General features: G+C 39.9%; 1 protein-coding gene and 1 long non-coding RNA gene across 4 annotated transcripts in view; one reads left to right on the top strand and one right to left on the bottom strand.

The window, feature by feature from the left end:
* The window catches only part of SOWAHB (sosondowah ankyrin repeat domain family member B), a 50,161-nt gene that overhangs the window by 2,063 nt on the left and 23,430 nt on the right, over positions 1 to 24,668 (top strand). The window lies entirely within an intron of this gene.
* LOC120363672 (uncharacterized) lies at positions 24 to 16,914 on the bottom strand. Of its 3 annotated transcripts, none has more exons than XR_012516864.1 (4): positions 16,795 to 16,914; positions 8,267 to 15,896; positions 5,120 to 5,332; positions 24 to 2,556 (listed from the first exon to the last, which is right to left on the bottom strand). It is a non-coding gene; the product is annotated as an uncharacterized LOC120363672 (long non-coding RNA). The 3 variants fall into 3 exon arrangements; XR_012516865.1 differs by having other exon boundaries at positions 5,120 to 8,420; positions 15,784 to 15,896; XR_012516863.1 differs by having other exon boundaries at positions 5,120 to 15,896.

The following is a 24,668-nucleotide window of genomic DNA, read 5'->3' as shown; positions in this document are numbered from 1 at the left end:
CTCCACACACTGCCAACCGGATATAAGGGCAATTGCAAAGGAACTGTGTGTTATATTGACCAGAACAGACTGTAGAATTTATTAAATTTTTATTTTTTACTTATTTTGTGAATGTGCATGCTGTAAACTCATCTGCTTAGATTATAAGAATATGAATGCCCTACCTTGGTGGGTAGGTTAGTTTATTCTAATCAGCAAAACTTAATGTTACATATTCCATCATCTCATTTGGGATGTGAGGAAGCTATGGGGAGGGCGGGTGTTCTGGCATTGCTAGAATGTAGGGGCCTTAGAGAGAGAGCGGTAGAATGGGGAGAAGAACCTGGCACTTCAGCTACAGATGATCACTTCTTAGCTCTGTTGTATTCAGTAAATTAAACTTTTTTCATCTCATTTTTTTTTTTCTATTGTAAAACAGGTAGTAACAGTGAGTCCTGGTGGAGGACACGTTCTGTTAGGCAGATCCACTCTCCATCCTGTTGTCTGTCCTTTGGAGCCCTGATTCAATGGACTTTCTTTCCCACTAGCTTCCAGTTGAGTTAAGGCAATGGGAAGCAACAGCGATGGAACAGAGGACAGAGTACTGTTCTTTATCCCCTGCCTTACTATGGCACCATGGCAGGCTGGCTGCCTCCCTCAACCAAAGGATGCAGCCAGTATCCTTCCCTAGGGTGACCCAGGGTAAACCTCTATGGTTTCCCTTCATTTTGCACACACCTTTGCAAATAGTCTTTTTATTAAACTCTACTCATATTATCTAATAGGGATGTAACATCTCGTTCCTTCACAGAATTGTTTTGAGAGTTAACTGAGAAAACACTGTATTATTATTATTATTAGAATGACCTATAATTTATGTCCAAACTGAGAAACTTTTGAGATTGAAAAAGTAATGCAGGGTCTATTCCCTTTTTAATTGAACGCCAATTTATTTGGAGAGCTCTTCCAATGAATGTTCCAATTGAGTAAAAAGTAAATGCCTCTTTAAAAAGAGGTTCCAGGCTGGGTGTGGGGGTTCACGCCCTATAATCTCAGCACTTTGGAAAGCCAAGGTGGGCGGATCACCTGAGGTCAGGAGTTCGAGATCAGCCTGGACAACATGGTGAAACCCCATTTCTACTAAAAGTACAAAAATTAGTGGGATGTCTGGCGCATGCCTGTAATCCCAACTGCTCAGGAGGCCAAGGCAGAAGAATCACTTGAACCCACAAGGTGGAAGTTGCAGTGAGCTGAGATCACACCACTACACTTCAACCTGGGTTACAAAGCCTGACTCCATTTCAAAAATTAAAAATTTTTTTAAAAAAAACCTTGTTGGCTGTAATGGCATGGTATAGTCCCAGCTACTCAAGAGGCTGAGACGGGAAGATCACTTGAAGCCAGGAGTTTAAGGCTGTAGTGTGTTAACGACTGAGCCTGTGAACAGCCACTGCACTCCAACCTGGGCAACATAGCAAGATCTCGTGCCCCAAAAAATTAATTTCTAATAAGAGGCTCCTGAAGAGACTTTCCATCATACCCTTGGTTTCATCACGATATAACTATGTGATCAGCATACATTTCGGTGGGGACAAACCACATCCAAACCATTGCAGCTGGTGGAAATGTAAAATGTACAAGCACCTTGGAAAACAGATTGGCAGTTTCTTATACAGTTAAACATATATTTACCATATGACTCTACAATTACACTAAAAAAGAATTATACCACAGAAATAATGAATCCACAAAAAATATTCATAGCAGCTTAATGCATAGTAGTCAAAAAATGAAATGACCCAAGAGTTCAGCAACAGGTTAATGGATACAGAAATTGTGGTACCTTTGTTTACATAATTGAGGACTACTTTCCTATAAAATAAACCATGAAAATAAAGATAAGTTTATCAAAATATATGTAAGATCGGTACATTTTCATAGCCAAAAAATGTAGTTAAATCTCAAATACATTATTGTAGTGAAAGAAGTCAGACCCCCAAATTATAAATGGTATGATTCAACTTACATGAAATTCTAAAAACACAAAACCATAGTTATAGAAAGCAAAACAGTGGTGCCTTGTGGTGTCAGATAAGGAGACTGACTTGAAAAGAGCACAAGAGGGACTTTTGGAGTGATAAAAATGTTCTGTATTATGGTTATAGTGATGATTATATGAGTGAATGAATTTGTCAAAATTCATTTGTACACTTAAAATGGGTATGTATTGTATACAACCTATAAATCAATAAAAAAAATCTTAAATTGCTCTACCAATATTGTTTTTGTTATATCAAAACCTGCAAGAGTGGACCTCTTTCTTTAGAAGTTATCACATGCTATCAAACTTTTGCTTGGATTTGTTGAATGCTTATTCTGTGTCAGGCGCCATGCAAAGTATTTTGTATGCAACTCTCATTTAATCATCACAACAATCCTCTGATATTTCTCCGTTTTATGATGAGACTGAAGCACAGAGACAACAAGAGTATTACCCACTTTGGGAGGTCCAGGCAGGAGGATGGCTTGAGGCCAGGTATTTGAGACCAGCCTGGACAACATAGCAAGGACCCAATTCTACAAAAAACAAAACAAAATTATCCACATTATCCAATGTCTAATTAGCACTGTGATATTAACAAGTGGTAGAGCTAGGATTCAAGCATAAGTTTGCTACAGTCCACCACCCACATTTCTCATCAACATGCTATGTTGCCTCCTTAGCACTCTTTTCTTTCTTAATGTAGCTCTTGGCATTTCACTCACAAAGTCTAAGAGAATTACCTCCATTGTTAAAACACTAAAAATCATAAAGTCTAGCATTTGAAGGAGAATTTAGTTGTGAAAAGACAGCTGACCAAGGAGACCCAACTTTGTTCTTACTGAATATGTGTTTAGCCCAATCTGGTACATAGGAGGCACTGTTGGTGGTGGTGGTGTTTTATTATTTTACCTACCCCTAGGATTCTATTCTGTCTGCTACCACTACTATATTGGCACCCAAGGTCTGCTGATCTCCTTTAATGCTCTGGCCTTGGTCCATAGAAAGACTCTTCCTTATTTTCCCGTTAGCAAAACTGAAATTGCTGGAACTTAAAAAACAAACAAACAAACAAAAAACCTTAATGCTCTGCTAGGAGTACAAAAGGCAAACAAGAAAATGCATAATTAGGATAAAAGCCATCTGGCTTACAAAATATATGTTTCTGAATTTAGCATTTATTCATTAAACATTTACTAATAGTGTCCTATGGGGAAAAAAGGCAATGTGTAAGACAACATGTATGCTGCACTACCACTTCTGTAAATAGGGGAGAGAAAGACAAAGTCATCTAAATGAACATGCATCTTCAGAAGGATGCACAGGAGATTGGGAATAGCGTTTGCCTTTGTGAAGGAGCACGTGGGACAGTGTGGGTCAAGGTGATGAACATTGTGAGTGTCTCAACCACAACCATTTTACACAAATGCATTTGGAAAATGGACTTTTTATCCCGGGATGGCTCTGGTTGTTACAAGTATGATTCCTTTCCCCTGACAGTGATTTGTTAAAGAACGGATAGATATGCGACCCAATTCTGTCCAGTGAAATGAGAGGAAAGCAGAGGAGAGGTTTGCTGGATGCTTCTAGAATTTGCTTTCTCACTCTAAGGAGAAATTCACAGAAAGTTAATTTTTGTCTCTCCTGTTGGACACAAATAAGGAAGGATGAAGCCCAGCTGTTTCCATTTTACAACTATGAAATAAATTAGCCTTAGGCTGAAGCCCAGGCGGTAGAGAGCAGAGTAGAAACACAGGAAGAATCTGTGTTCTTGATAATACTGTGAAGCTGCTAAATTGACTAACTCTGAACCTGATCTCTCATCTCTGGTAAGCGAATGAATACATTTCCCTACCACTCAGGTGTCAGGTTTCTGTTACTTGCTGCTGAAAACAATTAGTGCAGATGGAGACTTGCTTTTCTCCTTTTATGTTTCTGTATCTTCCTTTTTAAATTATGTGCATGTATACCTATTTTCAAAAGATTTTAAGAATTTATGTGGGCCAAGCGCGGTGGCTCATGCCTGGAATCCCAGCACTTTGGGACGCTGCGGCAGGCAGATCACAAGGTCAGGTAATAGAGACCATACTGGCCAACATGGTGAAAACCCATCTCTACTAAAACATAAAAATTAGCCGGGCATGGTGGCACGCGCCTGTAGTCCCAGCTGCTCAGGAGGCTGAGGCAGGGGAATCACTTGAACCCCGGAGGTGGAGGTTGTAGTGAGCCAAGATCACACCACTGTACTCTAGTCGGGTGACAGTGAGAGACTCCGTCTCAAAAAAAACACAAGAGTTTCATGTTCCACGTATTGGGAAAATAGAGACTATTTAAGAAAAATCCCCTTTAATCTGTAGGGGTTTTTCTCAAGATATGCTTTCTTAAGAAACTTGCTTCTTTCTCATCAGTGATCTCAAACATCACAAACTCCTTCAGGAAGATGTAGATTTACTCTTTAAAATGAATACGGGTTGAACTATATGAAATTGCCATTTTTATACCAAATATTGGTAATTTCACAATATAAATCACTATCATTGTGTTCAGGTAGAAGAAATTCACGTTACAACCATGGGCAGCAGTCCTCCCTGCCAGTGCTCTTGGCCACTGAACTTTTCCCTTGGTCTTTCCCCAATTGCAGTTTATTTTAATCCTTTTTACCTCTAGATTGCAGAGAATGGATGGAGAAAGACAGGAACGCTGCAGGTCAGATTGCTATACATTCATGCTGTCTAATCCTGTTTTTTTCTCTCTATTACCTGTCATTTCCTCTATTTGCTATTTCATGCTTCCTGCTTCCAGAGAAAACTAAATCTTCCCACCAGGGATACCCTTATGCCGCATCGTATACAAACTGCACCTCTGTCTCTAACTCTCAGCATCCCTCCTCTTTCCCAAAGATGCTGTCCCATACCCTACCCTCTCAATTGTCTGATGTTGGAGCAGCAGATAAAGGAAATAAAAAACACTAATATATCATAATGTAGAGTATTCGTTAGCTATTGATACATGACAAATTACCCCCAAATTGTAGTGGCTTAAAACAATAACCAGTGATTATCTCAGTTTCTGTGGGTCAGGAAATCAGAAGTGGCTTACCTAGGTGGTTCTGGCTCAGGGTTGATGGCATGGCAGTCATGATGCTGGCTAAGGCTGCAGTCATCTGAAAGTGTGGAAGGGGCTAAAGCTCTGATTCCAAGATGGCTCACTCACATTCATGGCAAGTTGGCACTGGATGTTGGTGACAGATTCCAGTTGTTCGCCATGCAGTTTTCACCAGAAGGCTAAGTGAGTGTCCTTATGACATGGCAGCTGACTTTCCCAAAACAAGTGATCCAAGACACAGCAAAGAGTAAGGTAGAAAACACAAGATCTTTCATGAGCTCACCCTAGAAAATCATACTGTATCATTTCTACAATATCCTATTGGTTATCATATTAGCGCTATTCAATGCAGGAGGTGACTGGGGTGGGGTGTGTGAATACCAGAAGGCAAGATCAGTAGAAACTATCATGGAAGCTGGCCATCACAGATAGTTATTATTATCTCCATTTTACATATGAGAAAACTGATGCTCATTGGGTCTGTAACACATGTCAAAATCACACATCAACAAAGCAGTGGTAGAGGCTGATCTGAATCTTAAACCCATACACTTGCTACTGTCATCCTGCCTCTGGTGTGGAGGGTACTATCCTGGAATGACTTCGAATTGTTATGTCACTGTAAACTATTATTTAGTTCTTTTCCCTAACCATATTTTATAATTTTTCATTTTTCTTACAAGGTTGTGCATATGATAGACATTCAGTAAACAGTTATTTCTACCCAATAAGTTAACTTAGAAAAATGGAAGGGTTGACACCCTTATAAAGGTTTGACGTGGCTACTGTTGTCCCATGATATTCTAGTTTCAGTAGGAGCAAATCCATGATAATAATAATTAAGGGAGCTAGAAGGATAACTGGACATGAATCAGATTGGCCCTAGCAGGAGAGCTGGGTAGAAAAAAAGAGGCCAATTTCACCAATCCTTTTTAGGGTTAACCCCAAATTGGATCCCAAACTGGATCTGATCACCTTTCTCTCTGATTCTTCTCATTGTCATCCTCCTCAATCAGATGAAATTTCCTAATAGAAAGGGGTTGAATTTAAATGTATTATCAATTCATTCTTTGGTCCTATGCAATAACAGGGTCCACATTGGTATCTGGATTTAAATATTATTTCTTTTAATTTAATATTTAGATAAATCATATATAATATAGGCACAGTTTATTTATACAAATCTTAGAGTCTTTCATAAGCCAATCTCAGAGAAAAACACATTAATATACTGGTGTATTTTCTTCTCACACAAAACACTGAATATTTTTATGTAATTAAGATAGTGCTAAAAATAGAACTTTATCCTTTTTTACAACTTAACATTTTTACATTATTGAAAATCCTTCAAGAACATTACTTGATTCATTGATTATTTCTGATTACAAAGACCTCTTTGCAAAGAATTTGGAAATGTCTGAGAAATATAATGAGAAAAATAAAAATCACTCATAAACTCACCATTCAGATAGCAACTACCAATATTTTTGTATATTCACTTCTAGATTTTTTGTATGTGTACTTATATATATAGAGATGTATTTGAAAAAACAAAAGTGGTAGGTTGTTTTATGATTACCTGTTTACTTAAAAATATATCAGAACATCTTTCTGTATTAATGCATACAAGCCTTCATTACATTTTTAATGACTGTTACTACCCATAATATCTAGATTATTTCTACATTTTATTTTTATAAATAACTCTGTGGCCAATGACCTAGCACATACATCTTTCACTGCTTGTTTATTTCCTTAGAATAAATTCCTGGAAATGGGATTGGTGGATGTCACAGGAATTAGAGATAAATCTTCATTTTTTGGCTCCTTCCCCCTAAGTTTCCTCAGTACTTCATAATAATTCCCTCTACATTTTGGGAGTGTTATAGAAATTCTTTCTATGTGTGTGAATTGCTATGTGTGAAGATTATAAAGTAGAAATGTATCTATTAGGGTCTTTTTATTGTTATTGTTTTGTTTTGGAGTTAAGTGACAGACATAGATACTGGCTAAAGCCAGTAAAAAAGATATTCATTACAGGTATCTGAGAAGCTTACATAGGAAGAGCTGAACAATCAGGCCACAGACAGAAGAACCACCCCTTCAGGTATTACCAAAAGCAGGAGTCAGCTTTATTTCCCAGCTTACTGACCCTCTGTGGCAAAGCCTGGTTGGCCTGGCTTGGATTGTGTACCCACCTTCTGGCTAGTGAGTGTGTGTGTGCACCTTGACTGATCCCACCAAAATCCCAAGGCACAAGCATACTTAATTTCCAAAAGGGATAAGAGTCTTAGCTCAGGCTACCATAACAAAATACCATAAACTGGTGGCTTATAGACAACAGAAATTTATTTGTCACAGTTCCAGAGGCTGGAAGTTTGAGATCAAGGTACCAGTATGGTTGGGCTCTGGTAAGGGTCCTCTTCCAGGCTGTAGACTGCCAACTTCTCCATGTATGTTCCCATGGCTGAAAGAGGGATAGCTAGCTCTCTGGCCTCTTATAAGGGCTCCAATCTCGTGACCTAATCATGCCCCAAAGGCCTCACCTCGAAATATCATCACATTGAAATTAGCATTTAAATATATGAATTTGAGAGGGAGAGGTCACTAGCATTCAGCCCACTGCAATAGGCAAAAGCCATCGTGAGTACTATCAGGATGCTAGTTGTATTATTAGGTTGGTGCAAAAGTAATTGTGGTTATGCCATTAATTTTGTACCAACTTAATAGAATATGTATATAAAATAAGGTTGTAAATTGTCTGTAAGCTGATTTAAATGATGACAGAGAAGACATTTGGTAAATGTTTCAATATTAAAGCATAAGTTGGGCTCAGATAAGGCTCGGAGGGAAATTATCTTTAAAACTAAGTAAAAGTCTTCTGTTAAAACAGGGGGCCCAGAATCAGTTACCTGCTATATGGTTCCATGGAGAAGATGTGGAGGATAGGATCCCCACCTGGGTAAAAGACTAGCAGCTAAAATAAACAGATAGCTCAAATTTCCAGCTGCCAAGGTTCTATGTTAATGCTACAGTGAATCAAAACCCTGAGCAAGCCAGTCCAGGATGGTAGTTCAGAGAACTCTCCACTTGGTATTTCACAAAGGATAGCTTCCCTGCCATCCATTCATTTATAACTACCTTCATCTGCCATCCTTAGAACTCCTTCTTTCATTGCCGTGCAAGAGCCATATTCTCTTCTTCCTTTTCTCCCCCTAGCTTTCATGTTTTAGAGTCCAGTGGATAGCAGGAGAGCTCTCTAACAAGCCAAGTTGCAGGTCGGGTTCTCTAGAAGCTAATGCAAAAATGGAGTTTGGGGTACAAAATATTAGGCATCAAACCTGTGAAAGGAAGGGCTGGGCAGAGAGAAAACATGAACCATGATGCAGACCCAATAAAGCTTGAACCAACCCAATGGGAGCAAATATTGCCCATCAGTTGTCCCCTTGTAGCAGAAATGGCCACATCATTGCACCTTGGCTCAGTCACTGGATGTGGGCTACTTCTGAAAGCTGTGACTTGGTGAGGGGCATCTCTCTACAGTTGAGGCAGACATTGTAAAAGCTGACAGCTGAGACTGTGCTCACTGCACTCCCAGCAAGTGGGTAGTAAGTTCTACTTTGAAGGGGATTTATACTGCAGATATCTGTTTTCTATAAGCCACAGGTCCTTTTTATATTTTTTTCTCTTTCAAAGCTTTTTAAAAATTGACTATCTTTTTTTTTTTTTTTCTTTGAAATGGAGTCTCACTCTGTCTCCCAGGCTGGAGTACAGTGGTAGGATCTCAGCTCACTGCAACCTCTGTCTCCCAGGTTCAAGCGATTCTCCTGTCTCAGCCTCCCTAGTAGTTGGTATTACAGGCGTGTGCCACCACACCTGGCTGGTTTTTCTATTTTTAGTAGAAACAGGGTTTTACCATGTTGGCCAGGTTGGTCTTGAACCCCTGACCTCAGGTGATCCACCCAGCTCAGCCTCCCAAAGTGCTTTGATTACAGGCGTGAGCCACTGTGCCTGTCCTAAAATTGACTATCATTTTAAATAACTTTTTATACTTAAAAATTTTAGATTTGGCTGGGCGCGGTGGCTCAAGCCTGTAATCCCAGCACTTTGGGAGGCCGAGGCGGGTGGATCACGAAGTCGAGAGATCGAGACCATCCTGGTCAACATGGTGAAACCCTGTCTCTACTAAAAATACAAAAAGTTAGCTGGGCATGGTGGTACGTGCCTGTAATCCCAGATACTCAGGAGGCTGAGGCAGGAGAATTGCCTGAACCCAGGAGGCGGAGGTTGCGGTGAGCCGAGATCGCGCCATTGCACTCCAGCCTGGGTAACAAGAGCGAAACTCCGTCTCAAAAAAAAAAAAAAAATTTAGATTTACAGAAAAGTTTTAAAGATGGTATGTACAGTTTTCATATAACCTATACTCCATTTTCCCTATTATTAACATTTAAGTTAGTATGGTACATTTATTACAATTAATGAACCAATGTTGATATATTATTATTAACCAATAACTATTGAGATTTCCTTCATTTTTAGCCTAATGTCCTTTTCCATTTCTAGGATGCCATATACAGGGGAGCCTGTAATGTTTAGTTGTCATGCCTCCTTGGGCCCCTCCTGGCCGAGACAGCTTCTCAGGTTTTCTTTGCTTTTGATGCCCTTGAGAGCTTTGAAGAGTACTGGTCAGGTATTTCGTGAATGTGTCTCACTTTGGATTTGTCTGATGTTTCCTCATAATTAGACTAAGTTTATGGGTGTGTGGTAGGAAGATCACAGAGGCAATGTGACATTGTCACCACATCATATCCAGGGTATATGCTATCAACATGACTCATCACTGTGGATGTTAACTTTGATGACCTGGCTCAACTAATGTGTGTCAGGTTTCTCCCCTGTAAAGTTTACTCATTTCCATACAGTGCTCCCTGGAAGAAGTCACAACGAGCAGCCCACACTAAATGAATGGGAATTGTGCTCCACCTTTTTGAAAGTGGAGCATATGTAAAAATTAACTGGTATTCTCCTGAATCATGGGAGATTTGTCCATTCTTCCCACTTATTTATTAAGAACTGTTCAATCATTTATTTATATCAGTATAGACTCATAGATATTTATTTTCTGCTTTGGGCTATGATCCAATACCACTTTACTTATTTTGTTGCTCAAATTGTTCCACCTTTGGCCCTTGGAAGCTCTTTCAGTTGGTGCTGTCATCCCTTTGACATACCCCCATCACTGTGGGTTTGCTTGTTCACTTGTTTTAAGCACTTGATTACTTTCTAGCACCGCAAAATGCTCCAGGTTTATTCTGTACATCCCCTGTCTCAGTCCTGCCATTTCTCTCAGGCTCTCTAGTTACTTTTATTGAAGATTGGTATTAGAAACCAAGATCTGGGCACTAAGTGTGCTCATTGCTACAGGGATGTGGTTGAGGCCTTCTAGGCCTTCTCAGTTGTCAGAGGAAGAAAATATATGTGTATACCAACCTGCGTATAAGCATTTATCTATAAATATTTCTACATACATCAACCTTTCATATCTGTGGGTTCCACATGTGTTGATTCAACCAAGCACGGATCAAAAATATTCAAAAGGAAGTTGAGCACAGTGACTCATGCCTGTAATCCCAGCACTTTGGAAGGCAGAGGCAGAAGGATCCCTTGAGCTCGAGTTTGAGGCCAGCCTGGGCAATACAGCATGACCTCTTCTCTACAAACACTTTTTTTTTTAATTAGCTGGGTACAGTGGTACATGTCTGTCATTCTAGGTACTTGGAAGGTTGAGGTGAGGGAATTGCTTGAACCCAAACAGTTGAGGCTGCAGTGAGCCATAATCATGCCACTGCACCCCAGCCTAGTCAACAGAGTGATATCCTATCTCAAAACAAACAGAAAAAGAAAGAGAGAGAGAGAAAGAAAGAAGAAAGAGAGAAAGAAAGACAAAGAAAATGTTCAGAAAGAATAAAAAGAATTATGTGTCTGTGCAGAACATGTAGACATTTTTCTCGTCGTTATTCCCTAAACAATACAGTATGACAATTATTTACATAGCATTTACATTGTGTTATGTATTATAAGTAATTCGGGATGACTTAAAGTATACAGAAGGATGTGCATGAGTTATATGCAAATACTATGCCATTTTATATCAGGGACTTGAGCATCTGTGAATTTTCATATCCTTGGGATGGGGCAGGGGTTCAGGAACCAATCCCCTCTGGATATCCAGGGATGGCTCTATTAGCATTTGTATCTGTAAGTTCACACTGATGTTCCCAGCTCAAATCCATTACCACATAGATCAATCTAGCCTTCCTGTCTGTAACCTCTGAGTCCAATAGTGAGAAACCTGGCTCTCACTATCCACCATTCATTTTCTTAATTCTTCAGTTTTAGTATGCATGTATAGTAGTTTCAGAATTGTTAACATATACCCAATGAGAAACGACTTTATCAGTTAGGGCACAGTATCTATATACTCTTCATTATGTACAGGTTTTTTGCCTTTAATGCACAGACCACATTCATTTCCAAAGTTACTTAGCTTAGCACCCTTTCCTCCCATCCCTTTCAGTGAAGTTATTTCATATAATTGTAAGATAGTAGATTCTTTTGTCATAGTCTGTATTCCATCCCGTGATCCCCAACTCCCTACTTTATTTTGAATTTGCATACATTGAAGTTGACTCTTTGTGGTCTAAAGTTCTATGAGTTTTGACAAATGTATCATGCCATAATCCATTACTTATATTATCCATTATGGTATATACAGAGCAGTTTTATGATCCTAAAAAAATCCCCCATATTACTATTCAATCCTCCCTAAGCCCCTTGCAATCACTGATCTTCTTACAGATTCTGTAGTGTTGCATTCTCCAGGATGTCATAGAAATGGAATTATACATTATGAAACCTTTAAAACTGGCTTCTTTCACATAGCAATATGCACCACATTTACCTTTTATCCTTCAATATCTAGCTTAGGATAGAAACATTGCTTCATAGAAAATTTTCAGAAGTTATTCTAAGAGATAGGGTCTTACTCTATTGCCCAGGCTGGAGTATCCACTAGCATGATCATAGCTCACTCCAACCTCAAACTTCTGGACTCAAGAGATCCTCCTGCCTCAGTCTCCTGAGTAGCTAGGAACACAGGATGTGCTATTTATTTATTTATTTATTTAATAGAGAATGAGGTCTTGCTATGTTACTAGGCTGGCCCCAAACTCCTGGCCTCAAACAATCCTTCCATCTCTACCTCCCCAAGTGCAGCTTGGTTAGGCAAAGCATTGGGATTACAGGCATGAGCCACTGTGCCCAGCCAAGAAATTTTAATTAGCCTATGATTTATTTTTTTTCAAACCAATACATTACATAGGAACATATGCACATTTTAAAGCTTTTGATACATATTGCTGTTTTACAGAAAGGCCTCTGCCCTCTTGGCAGCACTGGAATTTTTTTTTTTTTTTTTTGAGACAGAGTTTCGGTCTTGTTACCCAGGCTGGAGTGCAATGGCGCGATCTCAGCTCACCGCAACCTCCGCCTCCTGGGTTCAGGCAATTCTCCTGCCTCAGCCTCCTGAGTAGCTGGGATTACAGGCATGTGCCACCATGCCCAGCTAATTTTTTGTATTTTTAGTAGAGACGGGGTTTCACCATATTGACCAGGATGGTCTCAATCTCTTGACCTCGTGATCCACCCGTCTTGGCCTCCCAAAGTGCTGGGATTACAGGCGTGAGCCACCGCGCTCGGCCCACTGGATATAATTTTTAAAAATCTTTGCCATTTCACAGTAAAAAATAATAGTTTATAATTTTTAAATTTTAAATTTATTTGACAGTTAGTGATAATTTTTATTATTATTTATTTTTTTGAGACAGCGTCTTGCTCTATCACCCAGGCTGGAGTGCAGTGGCGCAATCTCGGCTCACTTCAACCTCCGCCTCCCAGGTACAAGCGATTCTCCTGCCTCAGCCTCCTGAGAAGCTGGGACCACAGGCATGTGCCACAATGCCCAGCTAATTTTTGTATTTTTAGTAGAGGTGGGGTTTCAGTATGTTGGCCAGGCTGGTCTTGTACTCCTGACCTCATCATCCGCCCACCTTGGCCTTCCAAAGTGCAGGGATTACGGGCGTGAGCCACCGCACCTGGGCGTGATTAAACTTTTAAAATGCTTACTGGCCATTTTTTTTTCTCTTTCTTTGTAAATTTCTTGTTGATATTATTTGCCTATTGTTTCCATAGGGAGTATTTAACTTTTTTCTTGAGCAATAGACATTTTTATGCATGAAAAATGTCAACTGTAACTCTAGATAAATAAAATTATCTTCATGGCTGCAAAATTGCCCATCATATAAGGGCATCAAAACTTAATGAATTATTATTACCTAGTTACTTAATATTACATTGACTCTAATTTTATTTTTCATTTTTCTTCTTTTTTCTCTCTCCTTCCTCCCTCTCCCCCTTCCTTTCCTCTTTTCTTTCTTCTTTCCCCCTTTTCATTCTTCCCACCTGCTATTACAAATAACACAATAAACATTTTTACACATATACGTCTAAATTTCTTTTCTTTTCTTTCTTTCTTTCTTTCTTTTTTTTTTTTTTTTTTTTTTTGAGACAGAATCCTGCTCTGTCACCCAGGTTGGAGTTTAGTGGTGTGATCTCGGCTCATTGCAGCCTCCACCTACTGAGTCTCCAGTGATTCATTTGCTTCAGCCTCCTGAGTGGCTGGGACAACAGGCACGTGCTACCAGGCCTGACTAATTTTTGTGTATTTTTAGTGGAGATGGGGTTTCACCATGTTGGCCAGGCTGCTCTCAAACTCCTGACCTCAAGAGATCCACCCACCTTGGCCTCCAAAAATGCTGAGATTATAGGCATGAGCCACTGAGCCTGGCCATTCTAATCATTTTTTTAAAAGTTTCCTGAAAGTGATATTACTGAATCAAAGGTAGAAATATTTTAACACTCTTGACACATTTCCAGAGTTTCCAGAAAGAAACAACAATATTTTGTTCCACCACCAATATATTGGAGTTCCAAGGTCACCACACTTTCTTCAAGAAAAATAATTCCTTTTGCATGTACCTAGCACCATCAGGAGATGCTTTTCTGGCTTGGGAGCAAGATGAGGAGTGAAGGCCATGTCCATAAATAACAAAATGCTAGCGTGGTCTTTTCTGTTAGCATGTGCAGTTAAGAAGGGATAGTATTGACATACCCACCACTGCTTGCTGCAAGATTCATTCTGCTCCGTTTCATCATTTTCAAAGATCTTTCAGATAAGTATGTGCTTACACATGGAATTTCTTACAAGCCAAGAATGCATTTTAAACAAGTAGTGACATATTACCAAACAACAACATAATTTTTAAATGCATTTGCCTAGAAAAGATATAGATTAAGAAATGATTAAAGTAATTCAATCCCGACACTGAAGAAAATACAAACTATATAATATTCTCCTTTTAGAATTATCATGTTAGATAATCTCAAATAAATGACCCATTCATGACTGAGCAATTGTAGAATCACTGAGCAGTAGTCAATGATACACAAGTTGTCTTTGTTTTCTTTTTCTTTTTCTTTTTGACAGAATCTCACTCATTGGGCTAGAGTACACTGGCCTGATCTTGGCTCACTGCAACCTCTGCCTCCCAGGTCAAATGATTCTCATACCTTAGCCACCCGAGTAGCTGGGATTACAGGCATGTGCCACCACGACTGGCTGATTTTTTTCGTAATTCTTAGTAGAAATGGGGTTTCACCATGTTGTCCAGGCTGTTCTTGAGCTCCTGACCTCCAATGATCCACCTGCCTCAGCCTCCCAAAGTGCTGGGACTGCAGGTGTGTGCCACTGTGCCCAGCACAGGTTGAATCTTATATATTACTAATACTCTTCTACTTATTTCTTCCATAAATAGCACTCAATTAATGTTTCAGATAGAATTATGACTTCAGTATGAAACAATAAAAAGAAGAAGGGAGAAACTTCAAAATAAAACACAAAATTTTAATCATACCTAAAGTTTCCTCACTTACAAAATTTTCTTTGCATCTGATATACCTGAAAACATTATGGAATATGCTTTAGCAGGATGCAAGCATCACTTAACTATAGAAACACAACCTAAACATTGCTTAGAACCACGAAATTGTTTCATTTGTCAGAAACAATAATCATATTTTGTTGGGGCCTTATTATAGGACCTAGTAAGTGCTTTATGTTCTCAATTAATCATCATAGCAATTGTCAAATGGGGTTTCCGAAAGGCAAAACCCAAGAAAGAAATTGTATACAAGTAGTTTATTTGGGAGGTGATCCCAGGAAGCACCGTGATGTAGTGGGAAATGTGAGACAGGGGAGGGAGAAATTAATTCACCAACACAGAGTAGTAATGAGCAGATTACTACTGTGTACATCTGGGCCTCAATCCTGCTGAGGACCCGCTGAGGAACTATGTGAACTGTGCCTCTGAATTGTCCCATTGAGGGACAATTCAGAAAGAATTTCTGAATTTTTGTCAAAAGAAAATTTCTGTCTTTTACTGGTGGAGGGTTTCACCTGAGGGCATTACATCTTTGGTTTTTCTGGGCTGTACAAGTTCCTGTGACACCTGAAAAAGCCCAAGGGCAGAGGAGGAGGTTACCACAGATGCAGCGCTGATCCGATGACAGGGCATGGAGCTGTCCCCTGCAGCCACAACGGGGCGAGGGGCTCTGCAGCAGGACATCAACGGTGTCTGCTCTCCTATTATTCACCCTGTTTTAAAGTCAAATAAACTAGAATTCAGAAAAATTTCCTGCAAAGGTTACAACGAAGTAAATAGCAGAACTGGAGATCCATCTGGTGTGACTACAATCCCGTGCTCATACAACCATTAAAACATATTAATGTTGTAGGCATCTCTGAAGGTTATGGAGTGAATCACAGACATCTGGAGCTGGGAAGTGCATTAGGGATTCTTGAGTTCGTTCCCTAGGATAGGAAACTGAAATCCAGAAATGTTACACTAACTTGTAAGACTGAGATCACAGAGCTAGATGGTTTCACAGCAGGGCATAGAATCAAACCCCAAAACTTCCATAGCATACTCCTTCAACTGCAACACACAGCCCTTTGTATAAGTATGTTTAACCCATTAAGAAAATAAAAGATGGCCGGGCACGGTGGCTCACACCTGTAATCCCAGCACTTTGGGAGGCCGAGGCGGGTGGATCACTAGGTCAAGAGATCGAGACCATCCTGGTCAACATGGTGAAATCCCGTCTCTACTAAAAATACAAAAAATTAGCTGGGCATGGTGGCACGTGCCTGTAATCCCAGCTACTCAGGAGGCTGAGGCAGGAGAATTGCCTGAACCCAGGAGGCGGAGGTTGCATGAGGCAAGATCGCGCCATTGCACTCCAGCCTGGGTAACAAGAGCGAAACTCTGTCTCAAAAAAAAAAAAAAAAAAGAAAAGAAAAAAGAAAAGAAAAGAAAAGAAAAGAAAATGAAAGATACAGCCGGGCGCAGTGGCTCACGCCTATAATCCCAGCACTTTGGGAGGCCGAGATAGGTGGATCACAAGGGCAGGAGATTGAGACCATCCTTGCTAACACAGTGAAACCCTGTCTCTACTAAAAATACAAAAAATTAGCTGGGCGTAGTGGCGCCTACCTGTAATACCAGGTACTTGGGAGGCTGAGGCAGGAGCATCACTTGAACCTGGGGGCGGAGGTTGCAGTGAGCCGAGATCGCACCGCCACTGCACTCCAGCCTGGGCAACAGAATGAGGCTCTGTCTCAAAACAAAACAAACAAACAAACAAAAAACAAAAAAACAAAATAAACAAAAAAGAAAGGATACATATTTATTTTATTATGAATGTAATATATGTTACATTTTGAAAATTAAAGTTACAGAATGGCCTTGTTTCTTATAAATAATGTCATAAGGCCTATGCCTCATGGAATCTGGAAGATTGTTACATATTTGATTCTCTTCTTGCTGCCAAATACTTTCTTCTATGAAGTCATCCCCTAAATAAAAGTCTTACAGCTTAAATTAAATTAGCAATTAAAAATGAATGAACTACTTATTGTTATAGTCTCTAGGAACCACTTTGGATGAATTAAAGTGTTATTCAGTTAGCCAGCTAAAAATTTCCTGCATACTGTTATTCATGTTCACAGCTTCCTGAAGGTGTTATGAACAGAGATTCCTGTCATTTAAAAATATTAAGCAGGTGACATTAGATGTTTTCTATACCACAAAAGGCAGTCTATAAAGACCTACCCTAAGACTATACTTGCAGTCTTTTAAAATGGAAAAAAAAAATTATGCAGTTTTTACCATGATTTAATGAACTAATTCAATGAAGTACAGTAAATATTCTCATTTGAAATAACACTAAAAACACTGCTTTCACCAGTTGCATCTAGGAGTGAAATAAATCTTTTATTACAAATTTAACTTGTAAATTAATGTTATATGTGGGAATTCTGACCTAGTAAGATCAAAGTCACAATTTTCTAAATGATATTATTCCTCAGAAGGAAGACCCTATATCCACACACATTGACTAGCTCATTTCTTTGTTATTTTTGCAGCTGCTAAAAAAAAAAAGCTATTTATACTCATTTTACAAATATCTAGGTTATACATGCCACATGAATTACTTTGAGTTTCATTCTTGTCCAAATCTAAAAGTATGGTCTGTGTTTTCCCTACTCATTGCCCTAAACATCAGGGAATAATATCTTTTATTCCCATCTTCTTGAAATGATGTAATTTTTTCCATAATAGACTGTTTCTCATTCCTTTTAAGTCTTGAGTATTTCTGCCACTGTGTATGAGAATTTCTAAGAATGTCCTTCTTTCTATCTGGAGTGGAGGGTAAAAAAAGGAGGAGGCCAAAGGAAGGTGCAGAGAAAGTATGGAAATAATGAACTCTTTCAAAAGAATCAATGTAATAAAAATATCTGTGGAAGGAAATATAATGTGTCACATTCATACCAGCATTCACACTTACTCAGATAGCAGCAGCTGCTTGTTTCAAGATCCTTGCAAACTTTCTCCTGATGGAGATATATCTGCCATATGGTAAAAGAGAGCCTTCAGACAGACTTGCCCTCAAATAATTTTGGGTAAATGGGCCTCATTATCTTTGATAAAGTTACTAAGAAGAGAAAGTGTCTTTTGAAAAGTATGCCAAGAAAACATTTGTATAGTCTAGTACAACTCAACTAAAAATGTTAATTTTTTTTTTTTTTTTTTTTTTTTTGAGATGGAGTTTCACTCTGTTGCCAGGCTGGAGTGCAGTGGCATGATCTTAGCTGACTGCAACCTCCACCTCCTGGGTTCAAGCGATTCTCCTGCTGCAGCCTCCCAAGTAGCTGGGACATTTTTATCTCTCATTTGAAGAAATGCCTCAAAGTAGCACAACTGCTACCCTCTATCTATATTCAAGGACTAGTGTTTCTGTACTGAGTACTTTCCTGCAGTGTCTCAAATGTTTTAGATAATGACCCACTTTGCAAATGCGAAGTACTTTTCCTATACACTCTCACAATTCTCAAATACTAACGGGATGTCCAACAGTTCCATTCAATTCTGAAACTAACTACCCAGAGGTAGTGCAGATTCTGGAGGTTAAAGGACTCAATCTCACAAGACTGCCCCAACTTCACATGCCAGATGCAGTTCCAGGGGTCACCCACACATCTTCCCAACTGGCTTGGCTACAAATTCAGGGATTCTCACAACTTCCCTCCAGGTTTGATAATCTGTTAGAATGATTCACAGAACTCAGGAAAGTGCTATACTTACAAGTACCATGTTATTATAAAAGAAACAGCTCAAAAACAACCAAACGGGAGAGATGCAAAGGGCAAGGTCTGGGGGAGAGGAGGTGGCAGCCTCGGTCCCATGGAGTGGGGTGTGTCATGTCCCCAATCCCTGCTTCTATTGTCTGTTTACCAACCAGGAAGTTCTTTGAACCTCCTTAGAGTTTTCTTCAAGGTTTCATTAGGTAACCATGATGAGTAAATCACTGACCATTGATTGATTAAGGCATTGTGATTGGTCTCAATCTCTAGCCCCTCTACACTCCCCAGATATGGAAGAATGGGACTGAAAGCTTCAACCCTCTAATCATGTACCAGGTCTTCCTGACATAACCAGCCCTTCCCTTGAAACTATGTAAAAGTCTATCTTGACTCACCTCCTTAGCATAAATTCAGGTACAAAAAAACCTCCCATCCCTCCAGAAATTCCAAAGGTTTTAGAAGGAACCAAAGAGAAAGATCAAGTGTACAGTCATAAGTCACTTGTTCTCAAGGGGAAACACTAGCAGTATAGTAGTAGTACAGTCACACATTGCTTAACAACAGGGACAATTCTGAGAAATGCGTTGTTAGACAATTTTGTCATTGTGTGAACATCACAGAGCATGGTGTATTTACACAAACCTAGATGGTATGTATAGCCTACTAAATACTTAAGCTATGTGGTATAGCCTGTTGCTCCTAGGTTATAAACCTGTATAGCATGTGACTGTACTGATTACTGCAGGTGACTGTAGCACAATGGTAAATATTTGTGTATCTACATATATCTAGCCATAGAAAAGGTATAATAAAACACTCTGTCAAAGATAAATGGCACATCTGTACAGGGCACTTACCATAAATGGAGCTTGCAGGACAGGAAGTTGCTCTGAGTGAGTTAGTGAGTGAGTGGTGAGTGAATGTGAAGGCCCAGGACATTACTGTATACTGTTATCTATGGTAGACTTTATAAATGCTATACCCTAGGCTATATTACATTTATTTTTAAATTTTTCTTTCTTCAATAATAAATTAACCTTACTTACTGTAACTTTTTTACTTTATAAACTTTTAAATTTAAAAAAACTTTTTGACTCATAACACTTTGCTTAAAATACAAATTATACAACTGTACAAATATCTTTTTCTTTATATTCTTATTCTATAAATTTTTCTATTACATTTTTTTTAACTTTTTAAATGTTTTTGTTAAAAACTAAGACAGAAACACACATATTAGCCTAGGCCTACACAGGGTCAGAATGATCAGTGTCTCTGTCTTCCACCTCCACGTCTCATCCCACTGGAAGTTCTCAGTGGTAATAACATGCATGGAGCTGTTATCTCCTATGATAACCATGCATTCTTCTGGAATATCTCTTGAAAGACCTGACGGAGGCCATTTACAGTAAACATTTTTTACATGTAAGTAGAAGAAATGTACTCTAAAATAATGCTAACATTATAGTATAATAAATACATAATCCAGTAACTGATTATTATCATTACCAATAACAGGTATATGTACTATACATGATTGTATGTGCTAGACTTTTATACAACTCACAGCACAGGCTTTTTTTTTTTTTTTTTTTTTTTTTTTTTTTTGAGACGGAGTTTCGCTTTTGTTACCCAGGCTGGAGTGCAATGGCGCGATCTCGGCTCACCGCAACCTCCGCCTCCCGGGTTCAAGCAGTTCTCCTGCCTCAGCCTCCTGAGTAGCTGGGATTACAGGCACGCGCCACCATGCCCAGCTAATTTTTTGTATTTTTAGTAGAGACGGGGTTTCACCATGTTGACCAGGATGGTCTCGATCTCTTGACCTCGTGATCCACCCGCCTCGGCCTCCCAAAGTGCTGTGATTACAGGCTTGAGCCACCGCGCCCGGCCTTTTTTTTTTTTGTTAACTCCAGCATCATCAGAAACACATGAGTAACAAGTTGTGCTATAACATTACAACAGCTACAACATTACTAAGCCATAGCAAAACCCCACTAAGGGGCTGGGCACAGTGACACGTGCCTGTAATCCCAGCACTTTGGAGGCCAAGGCAGGTGGATCGCTTGAGATCAGGAGTTCAAGACTAGCCTGGCCAACATGGTGAAACCCCATCTCTACTAAAAATACAAAAATTAGCTGGGCGTGGTGGTGTGTGCCTGTAATCCCAGCTACTTGGGGGGTTGAGGCAGGAGAATAGTTTGAACTCGGAAGGCAGAGATTACAGCAATCCAAGATAGCGCCACTGCCCTCCAGCCTGTGTGACAGTCTAAAAACAAACAAACAAACAAACACACCCCACTAAGGCTCAGTATATTAGCTGGTTATAGTGGGAGAAGTCATCATGATTAGCAGTATCTTTATAATTGTTTTTCCCCTTATTTCCTTGCATAATTTTATATGTTTGCTTTGATAATGCATATAACATTAGAAGAGCAGTACAAGTGTGTAATTTAACGTTCAGGCATGCTGATTTTTTTTTTTTTTTTTTTCTGAGACAGGGTCTCACTCTGTCACCCAGGCAGAGTGCAGCATTGTGACCACAGCTTACTACAGCCTCAAACTCCTGGCTCAAGTGGTCCTCCCATCTCAGCCTCTTGAGTAGCTGGACCCACAGATGTGAGACATGTGTGACTAATTCTTAAATGTTAACTTTTTGTAGAGATGAGGTCTTCCTATGTTGTCCAGGCTGGTCTCAAACTCCTGGGCTTAAACAATCTTCTTTCCTCAGCCTCCCAAAGTGCTGGAATTACAGGGATGAGCTGCCATGTCTGGCCCATACCGCATTTTATTGAGCTTTGCTTTATTGCACTTCACAGATATTGCATATTCCACAAATTGAAGGTTTTTGGCAGGCAACCATGCATTGAACAAGTCTATTGGTGCTATTTTTCCAATAGCTTGTGCTCATTTGTGTCTCTATGTTGCATTTTGGTAATTCTCACAATTTCTCAAACGTTTTCATTATTATTATATCTTTAGTTGTGATGTTATCAGTGATCTTTGGGTTTTTTTGTTTTGTTTTGACAGAGTCTTACTCTGCTGACCAGCCTGGAGTGCAGTGGTGTGACCTCAGCCAACTGGAACCTCTGCCTTTCAGGTTCAAGTGATTCTCGTGCCTCAGCCTCCTGAGTAGTTGGGATTACAGGTGTTTGCCACCACACCCGGCTAATTTTGGTATTTTTAGTGGAGATGGGGTTTCACCATGTTGGCCAGGCTGGTCTCAAACTCCTGACCTCAGGTGATCTACCTGCCTCAGCCTCCCAAAGTGCTGGGAATACAGGCATGAGTCACTGCGCCTGGCCCAGTGATCTTTGATGTTACTGTCGTAATTATCTTAGGGTACCACAAACCACACCCTTATAGGATGGTGAAATTGATCAGTGTTGTGAGTGTTCTGACCAGCTGTTCCTCCATCTCTCTTTCTCTTCTCAGATCTCCCTATTCTGTGAGATACAACAGTATTAAAATCAGGCCATATAATAACCCTACAGTAGCCTCTGAGTGTTCCAGAGAAAGGAAGAGTCTCATGTCTCATTTTAAATCAAAAGCTAGAAATGATTAAGCTTAGTGGGAAAGGCATGTAGAAAGCTAAGATACAGTGGATCATGCCTGTAACCTCAGCACTTTGGGAGGTTGATGTGGCAGGACTGCTTGAAGCCGGGAGTTCAAGACCAGCCTGAGCAACAAAGTGAGACCTCGTCTCTGTAAAAAAAATAAAACATTAGCTGGGGGTAGTGGCACATGCCTACAATCCCAGCTACTCAGGAGGCCAATGTGGGAGGATTCCTTGAGCCCAGGAGTTTGAGGCTGTAATGAGCTATCTATGATAGTGCCACTGCACTTCAGCCTGGGTGACAGAGAGAAACCTTGTCTGTAAGAAGCAAGAAAGAAAGGGGGGAGAGGAGAGAGAGAAAGCAAGAGCGAGAGCGAGAGAGAGACAGAGACAGAGACAGAGAGAGAGAGACAGAGAGAGTGAGCGCAAGCCAAGCTGACAGCTGGGCCTCTTGTGTCAAACAGCCAAGTTGTGAATGTAAATGAAGAGTCCTTGAAGAAAATTCAAAGTGCTACTCTAGAGAACACACAAATGATAAGAAAGACAAACAATCTTATTGCTGATAAGGAAAGGTTTTAATGGTCTAGATAGAAGATAAAAGCAGCCATAACATTTCCTTAAGTCAAAGCCTAATCCACAACACAGCCCTAACTCTATTCAATTACATGAAGACTGAGAGAAGTAAGGAAGCTGCAGAAGAAAAGTCTGAAGCTAACAGAGGTTGGTTTATGAGACTGAAGCAAAGAAGTTGTCTTCATAACATGCAAGTGTAAGGTGAAACATCAAGTGCTGATACAGAAGCTGTAGCAGGTTATCCAGAAGATCTACTTTAGATCATTGAAGGTGGCGACATAAAAAATCTAATTTTTTTAATGTAGACGAAACAGCCTTCTGTTGGAAGAAGATGCCATCTAGGACTTTCATAGCTAGAGAGGAATCAATGTCTGGCTTCAAAGCTTCAAAGAACAAGCTGATTCTTGTTAGGGGCTAACATAGCTGGTGATTTGAAGTTGAAGCCAATGTTCATTTACCATCTGAAAAATCCTAGGGCCCTTAGAAATATGCTAACTCTGTCTGTCCTCTATAAACAGAACAACAAAGCCGAGACGACAGCACATCTGTTTACAGCATGCTTTACTGAATATTTTGAGCCCCCCGTTGAGACTTACCACTTGGGAAAAAAAGATTCCTTTTAAAATATGACTATTAATTGACAGTGGACCCGGTCACCCAAGAGCTCTAATGGAGATATACAAGGAGATTAATGTTGTTTTCCTGCTTATTAACACAATATCTATTGCACAGCCCATGGATCCAGGAGTAATTTTGACTTTAAAGTTTTATTATTTAAGAAATAAATTTCATGACCCAAAGTTGTGGTTCACATCCCAGTACTCTGGAAGGCCATGATGGGCAGATCACTTGAGCTCAGGAGTTCAAGACCAGCCTGGGCAACATGGTGAAACCTTGTCTCTACAAAAAATAAAAAATTATCCAGGTGTGATGACACGCACCTGTAGTCCCAGCTACTCAGGAGGCTGAGGTGGGATGATGGCTTGACCCCAAGAGGTAGAAGTTATAATGAGCCAAGATTGCACCACTGCACTCCAGCCTAGGCAATAGAGCCAGATCCGGAAGAGAGAGAGAGAGGAGAGAGAGAGAGAGAGAGAGAGAGAGAGAGAGAAGGAAAGAAGGAAAGAAGGAAGGAAGGAAGGAAAAGAAGGAAGGGAGGGAGAAAGGGAGGTAGGAAGGGAGAAAGGGAGGTAGGGAGGGAAGGAGGGAGGGAGGAAGGGAGGGAGGGAGGAGGAAGAAGGCAGGCAGAAGTCTATAGCTGCCATAGATAGTGATTCTTCTGATGGATCTGGGCAGAGTAAACTGAAAACCTGTGGAAATAATTCATCATTCTAGATGTCATTAAGAACATTTGTGGTTCATAGGAGGAAGTCAAAATAGCAACATGACCAGGAGTTTGGAAGAAGTTGATTCCAACCCTCATGGATGACTCTGAGAAGTTGAAGGCTTTAGTGAAGGAAGTAACTGCATATGTGATAAAATAGCAATATAACCAGAAGTAGAGCCTGAAAATGTGACTAAATTGTTGCAATCTCATGATAAAAGCTGACCAGATGAGGAGTTTTTTTCTTATAGATGAGCAAAGAAAGTGGTTTCTT

The sequence above is a fragment of the Saimiri boliviensis genome, chromosome 3, assembly GCF_048565385.1.
Source record: "Saimiri boliviensis isolate mSaiBol1 chromosome 3, mSaiBol1.pri, whole genome shotgun sequence".
NCBI classification, from domain to species: Eukaryota; Metazoa; Chordata; class Mammalia; order Primates; family Cebidae; genus Saimiri; species Saimiri boliviensis.
Note: the sequence above shows the minus strand (reverse complement) of the source record. Positions and strands in the feature narration are given on the sequence as shown.